General features: G+C 41.3%; 1 long non-coding RNA gene across 1 annotated transcript; it reads left to right on the top strand.

The window, feature by feature from the left end:
• Positions 1-5573: 5573 nt before the first annotated feature.
• Positions 5574-17601, top strand: LOC132829983 (uncharacterized). Its single transcript, XR_009646291.1, has 6 exons — positions 5574-5709; positions 11228-11248; positions 11336-11362; positions 11718-11762; positions 15424-15516; positions 17095-17601. It is a non-coding gene; the product is annotated as an uncharacterized LOC132829983 (long non-coding RNA).
• The last annotated feature ends 1859 nt before the right edge of the window (positions 17602-19460 follow it).

The following is a 19460-nucleotide window of genomic DNA, read 5'->3' as shown; positions in this document are numbered from 1 at the left end:
ACATGTTGAACTCAATATTAGATTTGAGAGGAAGAAGGTTGAGTGTCAACCATGTCTTTAAGTTTATGTAGAGTGAATTTTGAATGAATGAGGTTAAAAATCAAACAACACCAGGTTATAGTTCAACAGGTTTATTTGGAAGCACTCGCTTTCGGAGTGCTGCTCCTACATCAGATAGCTGTGGAGTGAATGAGGCAGAGATTGACCATATTTGACAAAGTATAACTGTTACAAATTGAAAGTACAGATAAATAGTGAGAACAAGAAAGCTCAAACCTAAAGTCACAGTTCAGTCATTCAGGGATAATATGGAAAAAGAGTATTTTTACACAAAAGGTAGTGGAAATCTGAAACACTCTCCAAGTGGTTAGTGCTGCTACCTCATAGCACCAGAGACCCAGGTTCAATTCCCACCTCAGGCAACTGTCTGTGTGGAGTTTGCATATTCTCCCCGTGTCTGCATGGGTTTCCTCCGGGTGCTCCGGTTTCCTCCCACAGTCCAAAAATGTGCAGGTTAGGTGAACTGGCCATGCTAAATTGCCCGTAGTGTTAGGTGAAGGGGTAAATGTGGGGGAATGGGTCTGGGTGGGTTGCTCTTCAGAGGGTCGGTGTGGGCTTGTTGGGCTGAAGAGCCTGTTTCCACACTGTAATCTAATCTACTAGTAATCTAACCTTAAAATGTATTTAAGGTTACTTGAAAATATCAAAACTGAGATTTCATAGATTTTGTTCTGTATCAGTATTGTGGGTAGATGAGTTAAGGTAGAAAACAGTCAAGATTTAAATGGATAACTAAAGGAGCTGAATGGCCTCCTGTTTCGAATTTCTATGTTCCCATTTTGAACTTGAATCTGTGCCAACAGCAACACTTGTATTTATAAACTGGTGTGGTCTCTAACTGATCTGGTAAATTGCAGATGTTTGTTTTGGTTTAGGTATTACTATTAAATGACCTCCCATATGCCCAGACCCTACTCTACTTCTCCCTCCTGCTCTTTAAAGATGTTGCCCCATGCCAACCTCAAAAATTGGTCAGTGCTTTGTGAGACATTTTCAAGTTACTTCTGACTTTTACATTTTAAATTTAATCCCTCTTGTACTTTGTGACTTTTTTTGAATACAAGATTAAATTATTCAGCTTTCTACAATATGTTGCAATTTTCTTTGTCGAGATCGATTATGGAGCTGAACTTCAAACAAACCAAAAAAAAAGCTGAATATGGGCTGTTGCAGACTAGACATGTAGGTTTCTGATATCAGAAAACTGTTCATCTCAAAATAGTTAAAAATCACACAACACCAGGTTATAATCCAACAGGAATATTTGGAAGTATTATCTGTCAGAGCGCTGCTCCTTCATCAGGTAGCTGTGGAGCAGGATCATAAGACATTGAATTTATAACAAAAGATCAAAGTGTCATGCATACAACTGATACAATATGTTGAACAAACTTAGATTGCTGTTAAGTCTATCATCTTTTAGAATGGGTTGCAGGTTTCAGCTCATTAATAATATGTAAATCCCAGAACTTCTTTCAAATGACATTCGCAAGATAACTTAAGGTGACATCTCAGCTCAGACAATGCATTAAAGGTGTGAGGTTAGAGTCTAGCTGTATTCCAATCTTGAGTCAGACTGGTTCTATTTTCCAAAGTAGGAATTTATAAAATGTTACATGGGTTGACTACCTGCAGATTATGTGCTTTTCGAACAAAATAGAATGTATCTGCAATTAGAGTTCTGCAAATTCAATTTCACCCCATAGACGAATGCGTGCGTGTGTGTGTGTGTGTGCGCGCGCATGTAAGAGTGCATGTTTGTGTGGATGTACCTCTCGTGTTTGCGACTGAGAGAGATCTTGCAGATGAGGGAGGGTCTGCATGAATTTGTGAGTATGTTAGAGTGTACGGTGTAGTGGGGTCACCTGTAGTGTGACATGAACCCAAGATACCGTTGAGGCCATCCACATATGTACTGAACTTGGCTATCAGTCTCTGCTCGATTACTCTGTGTTGCATATCCTGAAGTCTGCCTTGGCGCACACTTCGGGCAATGCAACAACACAAGTTCAATACCCATGAGAATGGCCTCACCCAGGACCTTGGGTTCATGCCACACTACAGGTTATCCACTATACTACACACTCACTTACAAACATACACGTACATTCTAACATCTACACACACATTCACGCAGACCCCCTTTCATATACAGTCTCTCTCTCTCAGACACACACACATAACCCTCCGAGAGGCGTACACATACCCTCACCCATTCACACTCTCCCATTCACTCTCTCCCACACACACACTCTCTCTCTCTCCTGCACATGCAAGCACGCGCGCACACACACACACACACACACACACACACATCTATTGGATGAATTTGCATTTGCAGAACTCTAACTGCAGATACATTCTATTTTAGAACATAGAACATTACAGCATAGTACAGGCCCTTCATCCTACGATGTTGCGCTGACCTGTGAAATCAATCTGAAGTTAGCTGACCTACACTATTCCATTCTTGTCCATAAGCCTATCTAATGACCATTTAAATGCCCCTAAAGTTGGTGAGTCTACTACTGTTGCAGGCGGTGCGTTTCACACCCCTACCACTCTGAGTAAATAAAAAACCTCGACATCTGTCCTATATCTATCACCCCTTAATTTGAAGCTATGTCCTCTTGTGCTATCTATCACCATCCTCCAAATAAAGGCTCTCACTGTCTTCTTTCAGCTAGCCAATTTCTGATCCAAACCACTAAATCACCCTCAATCCCATGCCCCCGTATTTTGTGCAATAGCCTACCGTGGGGAACCTTATCAAATGCCTTACTGAAACCCATATACTCCAAATCAACCACTTTACCGTCATCCACCTGATTGGTCACCGTCTGAAAGAACTCAATAAGGTTTGTGAGGCACAACCTACCCTTCACAAAACCATGTTGACGATCCCTAATCAATGTATTTCTTTCTATATGATTATAAATCCTATCACTTATAACCTTTTCCAACACTTTCCCCACAACTGATGTAAGGCTAACAGGTCTATAATTACCAGGATTGTACCTACTCCCCTTCTTGAACAAAGGAACAACATTTGCTATCCTCCAGTCTTCTGGCACTATTTCTGTAGACAATGACGACATAAAGATCAAAGCCAAAGGCTTGGCAAACTCCTCCCTGGCTTCCCAGAGAATCCTCGGATAAATCCCATCCAACCCAGGGGACTTATCTATTTGGTTCAAAAAGCACTCAATCTGCAGGCAGTCAATCCTTGTAATATTTTATAAATTCCTACTTTGGAAATAGAACCAGCCTGACTGAAGAGTGGGATACAGACAGACTTAACCTCACACCTTCAATGCATTGTCTGAGCTGAGATGTCGCCTTCTTTTATAAAACCTTAAGTTATCTTGATAATGTGGTTTGAAAGAAATTCTGGGATTTACGCATTAATGAACCAAAATCTGCAACCCATTCTAAAAGATGAAAGACTTAACAGCAATCCAGGTTTGTTCAATACAGGTGTATATCGTACCAGGTGCATGTATGACACTGTGATCTTTTGCTATAAATTCTGTGTCTTATTATCCTGCCCCACAGCTACCTGATGAAGGAGCAGCATTCCAAAAGCTAGTACTTACAAAAGCTAGCACTATAACCTGGCCATGTGTGATTTTTAACTTTGTCCACCCCAGTCCAACATTATCACCTCCACATCATCTCAAAATACTGGTTCTTAAATGATGCACTTTACCTGTGGACCATAGTAAAGTTTATGCTCATACTGAAGCACTTTAAAGTGATGTGCAAACAAAGCAAGGGTGACCTAAGTGTTTTTTTCATACAGTGAGTTATTAGGGTACAGAATGCACCCAGATTTCCATACTTGATAAAGTATAACTGTTACAAATCGAAAGTACAGATATACAGTGAGAATGCTGGAAATTTGCTGAAGGCAGGTTCAGTTGAGGTATTTAAGATGGTAATGGATGATTATTGAGATGGATATGGGAGTAAGGAGGAGTTTGGCAACTAGAGCAAGCACAATGGGTCAAATGGCATTGATTCGTTGATGGTGGTTTGAAATTAAGACTTTGCTACAAATCAGACAATAAAGTACAGCTGTCAGCACCTGGCATTAGATCTCCACTACAGAGTGCGAATCAACGGTGGGCACGCCCTGTCTGCATCAATGGTGCTGAGATGCAAATGGTTCAGTGTCAAGTTCCTGGGATTTGATGATCACCAACAATCTGTCCTGGTCTACCTACGTTGACACTGGCCAAGAAAGCACATTAAAGCTGCTACTTTTTCAGAAGACTAAGGAAATTTGACATGTCCACAAAGACTTGCAACTGTTCATAGATCCACCATACAAGGCATCCTATCTGGAAGCATCATACAATGTGGGTGGCACGGTGGCACAGTGGTTAGCACTGCTGCCTCACAGCGCCTGAGACCTGGGTTCAATTCCTGACTCAGGCGACAGACTGTGTGGAGTTTGCACGTTCTCCCCGTGTCTGTGTGGGTTTCCTCCGGGTGCTCCGGTTTCCTCCCACTGTCCAAAGATGTGCAGGTCAGGTGAATTGGCCATGTTAAATTGCCCGTAGTGTTAGGTAAGTGGTAAATGTAGGAGTATGGGTTGCGCTTCGGCGGGTCGGTGTGGACTTGTTGGGCCGAAGGGCCTGTTTCCACACTGTAAGTAATCTAATCTACAATGATATGGCAACTGCACTTCCCCAAACCCCAAGAAACTACATAGTCATGAATACAGCCCAATCTATTACGCCTCCCATCCCCACCCCAGTTATACTCCCTTTCACCCTCTTCCTTTCGGCAGAAGAGATAAAAGTTTGAATACACATTAGAAACCGATTCAAGAACATAATCTGATGTTATCAGACTTTTGAATGGACTTCTTAAATATTAATCTCTTTCTGCACCTTCTTGACAGCTGTGACATTGTATCCTGCACTCTTCTCCATTACTCTGATGCATTCCTACTGTATAAACCACCTGTAAAGACAACACTTTTCACTGTCCCTCCGTAAACGTGACAGTAATAAATCAAAGAACCTCAGAGTTCGCATAGCACTTGTTTCACACTGATGTGTGAACATTTGCAAATACAGGCGCTTGAGAGTTTTGGATTCTTGCACAGTTAATTCTCACATTGACCCAAGCTGACTATAATTAACTTGACTGTTGAAGCGAAGAACTGACCAATAAATAGCACCTCTACGTTTGTATGGCGCCTTTTACCATCGCAAAATGTGCACCTGGCCAATAAATAGCACCTCTACGTTTGTATGGCGCCTTTTACCATCGCAAAATGTGCACCTGGCAGTGTAATCACTGCTGCAAATTCGGGAAACGCGCCAGCCAACTTGTATATCGCAAGTTCCCGAAGCAGCCATAAGGGATCACTAACTGTTCGGTTTGTGAGATCCATTGGCCTTTACACAGTGCATTCCCCACCCCCCCCCCCGGAGGAGGGGGGAGGTGGTGGGTACAAACCCCACGTGATCATTGTGACCAATGGAGGCCGAGGATGGGCAGCTGGTTAGAACCGGTTCCCAGGCCGCGGGCAGACGGAGCGAGAAGCAGAGCTGAGCGTATCTGTCGGTTCTGATCCCGGTCTGAGAATCCGCGCCTTCAGCTCACTCCCGCCCGTCCAACATGCCTCGCAGAGCGGTGAGTTCGTTAATCATCGTCCCATGAACCTCGGGCAGGCCCCGACCCAGAAAATATACGCTTTAACCTCACTTCGAGATTTAAATTCAGCGCTAGGCCGGAGTTCGGGCCTGATCGCGGGAGATGGAGTAATGTAGGAGGCGACTGATTTTTGAGCCGTTTATTTCTATCGTCCATCAGGTCGAAGCGAAGTGGCGGGAGAGCGGGAGCGCGCTTGGTGTCGGTTGGAGTTGGAATCGTGTGCGCATGCCCCGCCCCCACGTTTGCTGGCCTTTGACGGCCGCGCCCCGCTCGACCCCGCTGGTCTTCCCGCGCGACCCCGGTGGCCCCTCCCCTACATTCCTCTTCAGCCCCCTTCATACCGAACCACGCCCCTCCCACTCCGTTTTCGCGGGCTTCACTGTTGCCCTATCAGCCCGCGGAGCCACGCCCCCCTCGGTCCGATTCTGCTCGCGAGCCGTACAGATACATTTTCGTGGCATATGGTACCCATTCGTTTCACAGTAAATTAGAAGAATATGGAATTCGACGTTTCGAGCATAAGCCCTTCATCAGCAACACATTTTCAGCTGTGATCTCCAGCATCTGCAGACCTCATTTTTTACACACAGTAAATTAGAGTCAATTGTACAGCATGGAAATAGACCTTTCGGTCCAACTCGTCCATGCCCATCAGATATCCCTAAGTTTAGTCAAGTCCCATTTGGCTCATAGGACTCTAAACCCTTCTTATTCATATACTCATCCGCACGTCTTTTAAATCTTGTTGTACCAGCCTCTTCCATCTCCTCGTTCCATACATTCACCACCCTTTGTGGAAAACTTGTCCCTTAGGTTCCCCCTAGTCTTGGACTCTCCCAACAGCACAAACCCTCCAACCCTGGCAACATCATTGTTAATATTTTCTGAGCCCTTTCAAGTTTCGCAACATCCTTCCTATAACGGAGACAAGACTTGCATGCAGATTTCAAAATTGGCCTTATGTATAGTTTGTCTAGAACATGATTACTGGTAACTTTGACCCTTGTCTCCCAAGGGCGTCTGACTGTTTAAGCTTGTTTGTGCCAATAACACCCATCTGGTGAATTGGTGAGGAAGGGGTTAAATTGCTGTTGAATTTTAAAATTTGCATAAGTAAAGTGATAGGATTGAGGAAACTGCTCTGTCCATGCCTATCCAGTTCTTCACTTTTGGGAGCAGTCTTCTGTCACAGAGATTGGCAGTGGTTGTGAACAGGTGTTTCAAAAAACGTCAAACAAGATCTGTCTTATTTAGAAGAGTTACTTTCCAAAAGTTGGTTTACATTTGTTTAAATGCATTCCAGTCCCAGAAGGTCTGCCATTGTTCTGATTTTTGATTTTAAACTATCTTAATGCTTCTAATCTTGAAGAGTAGAGCGATTAGCTCCTGTCTCCCTTGGTACGTGAGGGAAAATGAGTATAAGGGGAATGCACCAGTGCTTATAACTTGCCAGAAGCTCACCACCTGTTTCCATAGAAAAACAAGTACAGCCATGTGAAATTTGAACTTAGTATGATTTTGTAATGAGATCATAAATTCTGGGAGTGGATGTTTGCAGTTTGACTTGCATTGAATGCAGACACCACTTGTTGCAAATGCATCACCAACTGCTTTCAGAAAGTGAAACTCCTTTTTTAGGTTGCAAGATGTAACAGGAAATAAGTAACTAGTTTGAACCAGCTCCTTGTATTAAATTTCTGTCCCTCCTTGAACAAGTGTATTTTCAGGTGGAAGTGGGTTCATCTGGATGATCTGTTTAATTTGGATACTTCTCCCTATTACTGTGGATAGTATTCAGAAATAACTCATGTCCATCACTGTTTGACCATTGTTTCTGGTTACCATAGGGAACGCTGGAATGGGAAAAGGCAATTCAGCCTATTGACCCTGCTGTACCACTAAATTATATTATGGCTGATGATCTACCTCAACATCACTTTCCTGCACTGCCTCCCCCTTGATGTCATTAGTCTCCCAAAGTCTGTTGATTTCTTTCTTGAACATGCTCAATGATTCCAATTCCCTAGCCCCCTGGGGTAGAGAATTCCCAAGATTTACTATCTTCTGAGTGAAATATTCCTCTTCATCTCAGTCTTAAATGGCCAACATATTACTCCAGGTGCAGTCTCACATTAGGTTTATACGGTTGCAGAAAGCCTTGTACTTCTGTGCTCAAATCCACTTGTGATGAGGCTGATGTAAATTTACTAATTGTTGCCCTGCAATCTTGTCATTTAGTGACTCATGAACAATGACACCCAGGCCCCCAAGGATATTAATACTTCACAACCTCTTGCCATTTCCAAAATATTTTTCCCCCTCTTTTTTTAATATTAAAGCAAATAATTTCACACTTCCCTTTTTATTCCATCTGCCATGTTCTTGCCCAAACATTTAACCCCTCAAAATCTGTTTGAAACCTCCTTGCTAGTTTCTCATCTTGCATACCCATCTAGTTTTGTCATCAGCAAATTTGAAAATATTACAGTTGGTCCCCACATCTAACTCATTTATTGTGAACAGCTGTGGCTCTCACTGAATCTTGTGGCACCCCACTAGTAACAGCCTGCAATCCTAAGAATGACCCATTTATTCCTACTCTCCCTTCCCTGTTTGTTAATTAATTCTCCATCAAGTCTAATCACTTGTTCTCTTGTCTTGTTCACAAACTTTGAGCGGAATTGTGACATTATCATAAGCCTTCTGAAATTCCAAATACACTGCATCCACTGATTCTATTCTATTTATGCTACAAGTGAAATTTTTTTTTAAAACTCCCAAAAGTTGTCAAACATTATTTTCCTTTCATAATCCTTGATGGCTGCCCAATTTCACCCTTATTTCGTATGTGTCCGGATATCAGATCCTTTAAAGTAGATTCTAATGATTACTCTACTGATTCTGTTTTCACAATCTGAGATGGTGCAATTTGAACCCATGTTCCCAGAACATTAGCTTAGGTTTTGGATTACTATCTAGTGACATTACCACTACGCTGCTCCACATCAACATAGGAATTGATGTTGAAACCAAAGCTAACGCTACACACACTCTGAAAGTTTCTATTCATATTTTTAATATGAGAAAGCTATATTTCAATAAGTCAGATTTATAAACCATTAAAATCAAGTGATTCTCCCATCTGTTCATCTCAAACTCTTGTCAAATAACTTAAAATTTTGTCTGTTCTATATAATCTTGCATAATCACCTACCAAGGATCTAAACCATCACTTCCTTGTTTATGGTGTTATTATCAAGAGACCTTTAGATCAGCATGAATATCTACAATGCCCAGCACCCCCTCCATCTTCTCTCCTAACTGTTCTGCAGTCCGAATTGCTTGACTGACATCGAGCTTTGTCTTGGTCTCTGTGTTTCCTTGATTGAGTTGTAGCTCAATTACAACTCGCCATGACACTCCGTTGATTGCAGTATTTTGTCCTCTGGAAATAACTAGTAATTTTGAAAAATCTTTGATAAAATGAATATTAGTGAGCTACAGCAAAATCCTCCATCGATAATGGGAACATGACGATCGGTAAAAATACAATGAGATGTCACCTAGATGCAATTGGTAATGCATTGGTTTAAGGCAAATGATATACATTCAAATCCCTCTCTGGGGTTGGCCACAAGATTGCTCCCAATATGCTCAGTCAGTATGGATGGAATACTTCACTGTCAGAGCTGCTGTTTTTATTTGAAGGGGTGAGATCTTAAATGTTTCATGTGGATGGAAAAAAAATCCCATACTATGATCCAAAAAAAACAGAGTACTCCCAGTGGCCTGGTCAGTGTTTAGAAATCAACAACTGAAAAACTAGATATCTGATCATTCTTGCATTGCTATTTACATCGTATTGTGTTAGGCTTCTGTTATACACTACAATAGTGTTTCTACCTAGATATTTTTAAAAAGCACTTCATTGAGTTTGAACCTCCTGAGGGTGAAACATGCCACATGGCTTAGGTTTGGGTGTAAAAGAAATTTTGATAATACGTCACCTATTCAGAGTAGCAGCTTCTAATTCTGAAATCTGATATTTTCAATATTTTGTCTCTGGTTAATAAGTTGAATAAATCTTATGTTTTTATAAAGGACAATTTGAATCGGTATGCCTAGATATTCACTGAAATAAATTGTTTTTTTTTGGTGTCATCCAGTTAAAATTAAGGAAAATATTTGACTTGAGCTCTTCATCATACACCACAAGATTTTTTCATTTAAAATAATCAGCAGTCCCAGCCTGTTGCAAGTAGTGTACCACTAATAATCTAGTTAATGGTGGTGAGAAGAGAGTAATATAGTGGACCTACCACCTAAAAGTGTAGTGCTAATTTAACTCTGAAACTCTCTGAATTTTGGCAGTTCAAGATACTTGAATTTAACACTGTCTCTACATGGAATTCTTTCTATTTACCATTTTTAATCATAGTTTGTACGTCAATTCTTTACTGCATTTTAAAAGCAGATGGCATGCTGCATTAGCAGTTGGAGATAAATGCTGTGATTATGTGATCTAGTTAGTAATTGTCACAATAGTGATCTGTTTAAAATAATTTTACATGCTTACTGCAGAGAGGCTCTTTCAAGACAAATTCTTCATTTAAATGTAACCATTGATCCAAATGGGTATGCATTATTAGATATTGCATTATCTGTAGTAGGTATGAAGGATATAATATGTGGGTGGGAAAAAGTAAACTCCATTTAGTCAAATTCTCTGAAGCACATTTCTGTTCTTTTTGGTGCAGTCCTGAGATATGTAATGGCTCTCTGCAGATTAGTTCTTGAAATCTGATAAATTATTGTTAGAAGCTGAGGAAGCATGGGGCAAAACTGGGTCCATCCGACCTAAATAGTTTGGAGGGTTTCTGTGTGACGTTCAAGTTTGTTAAAACTACATCACTGTAAGAGTGGTCCACGGATCAAAAAGGTGTTAATGCCTGTGTCCATTGTCAAATTTTTTAGTCCCAACAGAGTACTATTTAAATATAATTTTAAAAGCCTGTATATATTCTTGGTGTTCAAACTTGATTACTTAAAGTTAGTTTTTCGATAGAAGGTGAACTTTTTTCTGATTTGAAATTTGTCTTCATTCCTACTTTTTCATGTTTGCTCCTAAAATGAGTCATGGGCAGCAGATGACTCTAATCGTGTGCTCACTGAAACAATATGTGGACCCTCTAGATATTTTCCTAATTAATCTGTTTAGATATGTTATTACACATCCCTAGAGCATGTGAGAACTTGAACCTCTGCTTCCTGGCTTAGAGATGGGAATATTACCAGTGCACCACAAGAGTCCTTACATATGCAGACCTTTAATCTAGACTGAAACGCACTGATGCATTTTGAGGGGAATTGGATTTTCAGCAGTCAGTTTGCATGATCATTAGGTGTGTGGGTTATCTAGTCTTTTTTTTCAAATTATTGCTGTAGGAGTGAATGACTCTTAAAATTTGTAGTAAAACACCTGTCTTTATTTTCCTAGGTTGCGCCTGTACGACCTGAAGTAAGTACCTTTCTTATATAAATACATTTTGTTTATTCAATAAAAGTTGACTTGCCTATTTCTGAACTGTCCACTTTTGTTTTGCAGGAACTAAGGAGATCATCTCGAACCAAGGTAGATATTAGAAAACTTGGAGAGTCGAGTTAGCTGAATTTTTGCTTTTCCTCATGGACAGTCACAGGCTTGCATAAATCTCAAGTATTGGTTGCATGTCTGGTGTGTTTTAAGCTCACTGGCAGGGTTGAGTGAGCTATTGTAGGCTATTGTCCCCTCCAGGATGGATTGAAGAAAGTCAGTCAATAAAATGAATGATAATAAAAAGAGTCTGGCAGACATGGAATTGTCCAGCATACTAATTTGTAGAAATGATAATTGAAGCAATGGTCTCCAAGTGACATGTACCCTTGTTTTAATCAAGTTTTTATTGAATGTAGTTACTTAGTCTATTTTTCGTTCTGATTCTCAACAGCGTACTATCCAAACAGCACCTCCAACCAAGAAGCCGCCAGCTAAGGTAAACTTTTTGCCACAGCCTGGAAACCTTGCAACAAATGCTTAATTTGACTTAACTTTCTGCTGTAGTTAACGTTTTTTAGCTTGATTACCAGAATTTGATCAGAATGGTCTTCAAATTAATCCTGTATTGCTGTTAGTTGATCTTTGTGGGATTCTGTAATTACCTTCACTCATGGAAGGGAGGGTTTTGTATCCTGATTGATTCATTGGATTTTACATGAGATTTGGTGAAGACAGTATTCAATTTTTGCTGGCAAAGCTATATTTTTTAATAGCCCCTTCCCTGTTGCTCTATAGAGTTAGTGCACCAGGGACAAGATTGCTCTGTTTACAGGAAGGTATACATCAATCATGTGCTTTGTGTATCACTGCAATCTGTGTAGCCTTGAAAGGTGAGGATCTAAGATATTAAGAATTTAGCTCCATTCTTTATCCTCTGGTGGAGAACAGGCCATCTAGTGTAAGGTGCTTCCGTGAGAAATTGCCAAGTAGATCCAAGAGTGATACTTTCTCCCTGTCAACCAGAACTACTTCAGGTGAGAGAAGTATTAAACATGTTGTCTACGTATTATCTGACAGGGTGATGGAGGTAGGTACTCTTGCAAAATGGAAGAAGCATCTGGATATGCATTTAAAATACCATCGCGTAGTAAGCTATGGGCCAGGTTCAGGTAAATGGAATTATTGTACTTGGTTTTTTTTTTGATTTGCATAGACATGGTGGGCCAAAGGGTCTGTTCCCATGCTCTTAACTATGATGATCACTTTCCTTTTTATACCAAATATGATTCCAACAACTGAAGAGCTTATCTTTTATTTTCTCACCTTCTATTTAATTAGGACCCTATGTTATCCTGTTGTTTTAATGTCAACATCAACCTCTCGTAACATTTAATTTGTGCAGCCATGTCTGAAGCAAGGCTGTCATGAGATCGAGAGCTAAAATGGTTCAAGTTGAATGTCAGTGAATATGTTCTCAGCAATTATGTGCTTGCACTAATGATGATATTTTCCCATATTGGCCTCAAGATTTGACCTGTTGTAGTAAATGAGCTATAGCTGTGCAGTAACCTACCTGCATGGAATATTCTGACTTGTTAAACTAGTGGGTTTAGCAGATATTAAGAGTTATTTGATTAAATCTACCCAATCAATTGAAAGATTGGTGGATTAGTTCATAAACTCTTCATACAAAAAACAAAGGTTTTTTTGAGCATCTTATGGTAGTGTTCTGATCTCTGGGTGACAAGGTCTAGGTTGAAGTCCCACTTCAAGATGTGATGGCCATGGCAGTGTCAGAAAATGTTCAGCTAAGTATTTTTGCTTTCTGTCTATCCTTTATTATTGACATCTATCAGTGTTAGTATTCCCTTAGATAATCTATACCTCTTCATTACTGTATCCAATGAATGCTAGAATCCAGTCATCACAGTACAATTTAATGGAGCCTAGGCAAAGGCGGAGACTAGGTAGGTCCTTTTGAGTCTAATCAGCACCCAAAGATAGGAAAACAAGTAGTGAGGATGGTATAAACAAACAAATTGTAGACGCTTGGGGATCTGAAACAAAAGCAGAAATCGCTGGTGAAACTCAGCAGGTCTGGCAAATTATCTGAAGAGTCACTGGATTCAAAACATCAACCCTGCATTCTTCCCAAAGGTGTTGCCAGACCTGCTGGGTTTGGCCAGTAATATTTGGTTTTGATGCAGTCAGGATGAGAGTTTAGAGGGATCTAGATCGGTTATGTGAATGGGCAGAAACATGGCAGATGGAATATAATGTGGGAAAATATGCACTTTGGCAGGAAGAATCAAGGCACTGAATATTATTTAAATGAAGGAAAATGTGCAGTAAGTTGTACAGTAGGATTTGGATGTCCTCATTCTTGAATCGCCTAATGAACTATTGACCTTTGTTTCAAAGGGAATGGAGTACAAAAAAAAGGAGAGTTTTGCTGAAAATTATATAAAGCACTAGTTAGACCATACTTGGAATAGGGAACCGTTTTATCTGACGAAAGATATATATTGACAATAGAAGCAGTCCAGTGACCATTCATGTTGATTCCAGGTGTGGAAGAAGTAGTTGAATATTGTGCCTATTGGCATTTAGATGAATGAGAACCTTACTTCAGTACGATATTGGGGGCTTGACAGTGTTAAGTCACACACCCCTCAAAACATTTTGAAGAAAGTAGTCAAAGCCTAACTTTGCTAGTTGTTTGGAGCAAGTGTAAAAATTGATATTCCAGGAGTGATGCAGCTGGCCCATCCATTTAGTTTCAAACAAAACATAATTTATTTGCAACATTACTGAATGAAACACAAACAAAAGAACAGAATATAGAATAACTTAATCTATCCGAAAACCCAACAGTCCCAACTTAATGATGCTATTCCAAATTTCTGCAACAATCCCCAAAAACACCCCTTCACAAGAAAAGTAAAATCAAATACAGGGTCTTGCAGGAGAGGAGATTCAGCATGGAACTCCTTCCATGTAACTGTGTTTCTTTGATCAGCTTGCTCTGAACAGTCCAACTGCTGAAACCAAAACAAATCAAGCCAGAGCAAAGCTGATCTGGGAGAACTGTGCACACTCCTTCCATTGTGTGTGTGTGTGTGTGTGTGTGTGTGTGTTTTTTTTTAATTAAAAGCTTCACGTATGTCAACCCAGTCAGTTTTGCCATGACCTATTGATCTACATGCTCCCTTTTATCCAAATAAAGCTTAGAATTGCATCATCTTCAGAGGCTTGTGCATAGGCATCCCAGTCCTCTCTCCTTTACAGCCCCTTCAAAATTGGTTTAGTTTACATTATCCCTCATTCATCTCAATAATGTTCTATCTCTCGTTTTCAAATGTTTCAACGTGACAAATGAAATTCAGACTGCCTCGTTATTTGCTAAACTTTTCAAATCTGCAAATTTCAAAATTCTACTCTGAACCTCTGAGTCCAGTTCACAAATACATATCAAGAAGTTGTGGTCCTGGTAGTGGAACTTTGGCGCACCACTGTATACAGCACACTGATTCATAAAACAGCTGTTTACCACAACTATTTTCTATTCCTTAGCCAATTTGTATTCAAGTTGAGTCTGTGGCTTTCTGGGAGAGTTGGTTTTACATTTCCACTAACTTGCATACATTATCGTTTTAATGGCCTAATCACGCTCTCACGCACTCTCACATCTTCCTATATCTCAAATCCTGACAACTTCATCTGATTCTAGTTCAGATTCCTTAAGACAAATAAGGAAATTTTCTTTTCCTGAGGATTGTGTCTTTTGAATTCCCATCTTCAAAAGGCACTGAGTGCAGAATCTTTAAGTATTTTTAAGGCAGTGATACAGTCTTGATTAGAGAGAGGATGAAAGATTATAGGATTACAGGAATGTAAGGTTGAGTTTAAATTCAGATCAGTCATGACATTCATGATTAACACAGCAGGGTCGAAGGACTGAATAGTCCACTGTTGTTCCCTGTTCGTGTTAATTGCTTTGAACTTAACCATCTGCCCTGATCAAATTCTAACCTGTATCCCCAGAGGATCAGCTTGGGTCTCAGGATTTTTAGTGGCTTAGCATGGAAAGCATGGACTGGAGATAAAATGTTAAATGCCACTTTGGTTCTGAATAGTTTTGTTTTTCTCTCTTCTAGAAAGCCAAGAAACAAAAGGTCACCAAAGGGAAGGCGAGTGATTCGAGCCAGGAAGCTAATGCTGCAGCAGCTCAAAATGGGGAAAATAAAGAGGTAAAAGCTTGCAGTCGCAAATGTGTTGCTGGTCAAAGCACAGCAGGTTAGGCAGCATCTCAGGAATAGAGAATTCGACGTTTCGAGCATAAGCCCTTCATCAGGAATAAGAGAGAGAGAGCCAAGCCGGCTGAGATAAAAGGTAGGGAGGAGGGACTAGGGGGAGGGGCGATGGAGGTGGGATAGGTGGAAGGAGGTCAAGGTGAGGGTGATAGGCCGGAGTGGGGTGGGGGCGGAGAGGTCAGGAAGAGGATTGCAGGTTAGGAGGGCGGTGCTGAGTTGAGGGAACCGACTGAGACAAGGTGGGGGGAGGGGAAATGAGGAAGCTGGAGAAATCTGAATTCATACCTTGTGGTTGGAGGGTTCCCAGGCGGAAGATGAGGCGCTCCTCCTCCAGCCGTCGTGTAGTTGTGTTCTGCCGGTGGAGGAGTCCAAGGACCTGCATGTCCTCGGTGGAGTGGGAGGGGGAGTTAAAGTGTTGAGCCACGGGGTGATTGGGTTGGTTGGTTCGGGCGGCCCAGAGGTGTTCTCTGAAGCGTTCCGCAAGTAAGCGGCCTGTCTCACCAATATAGAGGAGGCTACATCGGGTGCAGCGGATGCAATAGATGATGTGTGTGGAGGTACAGGTGAACTTGTGGCGGATATGGAAGGATCCCTTGGGGCCTTGGAGGGAAGTGAGTGTGGAGGTGTGGGCGCAAGTTTTACATTTCCTGCGGTTGCAGGGGAAGGTGCCGGGGGTGGAGGTTGGGTTGGTGGGGGGTGTGGATCTGACAAGGGAGTCACGAAGGGAGTGGTCCTTGCGGAACGCTGATAGGGGAGGGGAGGGAAATATATCCTTGGTGGTGGGGTCCGTTTGGAGGTGGCGGAAATGGCGGCGGATAATACGTTGTATGCGCAGGTTGGTGGGGTGGTAGGTGAGAACCAGTGGGGTTCTGTCTTGGTGGCGGTTGGAGGAGCGGGGCTCACCAGTCCCCTGTCATCTATCATTGGAACCGCATACAGAATTCTGAATTTGAATGGCTGAGACCTCCCTTTTATCTAAATTTACAGTTGTTATAGGGCTACTTTTAGGATTTGTTAAGCTTAAGGGAAATTAGTTAATACAACTTTGGAAGTAGTTATCTGGTGGATATTTGCAAAATGGACAGTGGTGGCCAGCTCTAGTTTTTTTTAGCAGAAAACTCAGTCTTTTGAGTTTTTTTTAAGTTTACTGTGAGTAGTGGGGCTGTACGGAGCAGAATGTTTCCTGAAATCTCCTCAGTCCAGATTCTACATTCTACCTCATTCCCTGAACTCTGAAATGCTAATTATGGTTGGGTGACTCATTCATGGAGTGTCTATGAGGATGTCTGATATTGACAGGATTGAACTTTGGTAGTGGTACCACCCACTGTCTGGACAAATTAGTAGGGTATCCAGCACCCATGCAGTTACAGGGTTTGATAGAGCTGTGTCCAAAGACTTGATGTCCTCCTATGTCAGTCGTCACACTACATTGCATTCTCACCAGCTAGGTCATCTGGAAGAAATGAATTGTGGTTTAAAATTAATCAAAATGGTTTTCTTTTACTTTTACAGGCATGAGAATTGAAAACTGCAGATGGGCGAAAGTCTTGTCCAAGTCTGGAGAGTTTGCCAACCTCCTGTCACTTGTACAGTTGAAAGGAATATTTTTATCAATTTTTATAAATGCAACATTTTTGTAGGTTGAGTGGGCAGATGTTGCGGATGCTTGCAGTGTGTTTTTATTTTCTGGAGACTTTGTATACTGACACAATGCACGTTGAAAGTGCTTGAGATTAAACTTTTTTTGCTTCCCCTCTATCCCTAAATGTGACTGTTTCCTACTTGTGCTATCAGTTAATGTCAGTAGCTTTAGTGGCAACTTTTGCTCTCCATGTGAAATCCGAACTCTTGGCAATTTCACAGATGAAAAATGAAACTTTTTTTAATGCTGTTTTAAGGTGAAATATTCTTTTGGAATGTGTTTTGACAGATGTTTCTGACATCAGTCCTATTTTGCTGAGTATCATGGAGTTGTAAACTTGCTACCTAAATAAAGTTGAATACTGTTACGCTTGGGAATGGGGTTGTCTACTTCTCTGTTCACAAATAAAGCAACTGGCTCTTAGTTCTGCTGACACTAACCATTCTTGTACTTCTGTTGAGAGTCCCTGGTATGGTCATTGGGAGAGAAACCACAGCTTCACATGCAAATATCTTTTGATTTTTAATCTTGAGTCACTCTATCCAGAACGAATAGGTGGCCAGAACTTGGATCTTTTGGTGGGTGGTGGTGAGGAATGGACAAACAATTGGAGTAAAGAAAATGAGTAATTGAGGGAACAGGAAGTAGTCAACAATCCACCGAACAGAATGGGGAACATAGTGCAATTCCCATGTATTTAGACTCCTAGAGATGTACAGTACTGAAATACCTTTTCAGTCCAATTCCAATAATCCTAACCTAATCTAGACCTGTTTGCCTGCACTTGGCCCACATCTCTTTAAACACATTCTATTTACTGTATATATCCATCCAGATGCCTTTTTCAATGCTGTAATTGTACCAGCATTCACACATTAGACTAGATTACTTAGTTGGAAACAGGCCCTTAGGTCCAACAAGTACCTGCTGAAGCGCAACCCACCCAGACCCATTCCACTACATTTATCCCTTCTCTTACCACTTCAGGCAATTTTGGACTGTGGGAGGAAACCCACGCAGGCATTGGGAGAATGTGCAAACTCCATACAGTCAGTCTTGGGAGGTGGGCATTGAACCCAGGTCCCTGGCGCTGTGAGGCAGCAGTGCTAACTACTGCAACTGTGCAATGAACCAATCTCTGTGTAGAAATGTTGTCCCATAGTTCTCTCTTATATCTTTTCCCCTCTCATACTGAACCTACGCCCTCTAGTTCTGGACTCTCCCACCCAGGGAAAAGACTTTGTCTGTTTGTCCTATCCATGCCCCTCATGGTTTTATAAATCTCGACAGGTCACACCCCCAGCCTCCAAAGCTCGAGGGAAAACAGCCCCAGCCTATTTAGCTTCTCCCTGTAGTTCAAATCCTCCAACGCTGTTTTAGTCTTTTTGTATTCTTCAGCTCTGATTGATTATATGCAAATTAGTTCTCGGGAGAGTGATCGTATTTATTTCCTTGGTTTTCTATAATAAACTTTCGGGATTTTTTTTTCCATTCTTCTCTTCCTTTCTCCTTCCTGTTCAGTTGATTATGCCTATAACTGAACAGTCAAACCTGTTCGAAGCCTGGCCTAAAGATGGTTTTTAGTTTTTATCACGGTTGGTATTCCAGCCAGTAGCTATTTTTGTGTTATGATCAGTTGGCAGGACGGTCGGTTTGTAGTGCATTGTAATCCCAGCATTGAGTTAAATTATCACTCCTGCTGAGATTACCACGAAGGATTCGCCTTCTCGACATCTCCCTTTTACACGAGGTGTGGTAGCCCTCGGGTTAGTTAATTCCACTAGGAGAAAGTGAGGACTGCAGATCAGAGCTGAAAATGTTGCTGGAAAAGCGCAGCAGGTGAGGCATCCTGAAGAAGGGCTCATGCCCCAAATGCCCATTCTCCTGCTTAGTTAATTCCACTCCAATAGTGTCTTTAATTGAGGTTATCAAATAGGACTTGCCTTTGTGTTAAAACATGCACTTAAAATAAACCTCGATGTGGCGAAAGAGTCGCATGGTGAGGGAGTGTCAAACAGATTTCTGACTTGGAAGTGCAGTTCAGAAAGATTTTGAACGATTTAGGCACTGACCTTCCCTGTAAAACAGCAGATGGCGCCAGATCAGTATCGATTCAGCAGGGAGATGGATAAAAAATCAACCAGTAGTTCTGCCAGCAGAATGCCCAATTACTTCAGTTGGCGACGGCAGAGAGATAACACAAAACCTAAACAGGACAAGGGAAGGAAAAATACAT

The sequence above is a fragment of the Hemiscyllium ocellatum genome, chromosome 30 (genome assembly GCF_020745735.1).
Source record: "Hemiscyllium ocellatum isolate sHemOce1 chromosome 30, sHemOce1.pat.X.cur, whole genome shotgun sequence".
Lineage (NCBI taxonomy): Eukaryota > Metazoa > Chordata > Chondrichthyes > Orectolobiformes > Hemiscylliidae > Hemiscyllium > Hemiscyllium ocellatum.
Note: the sequence above shows the minus strand (reverse complement) of the source record. Positions and strands in the feature narration are given on the sequence as shown.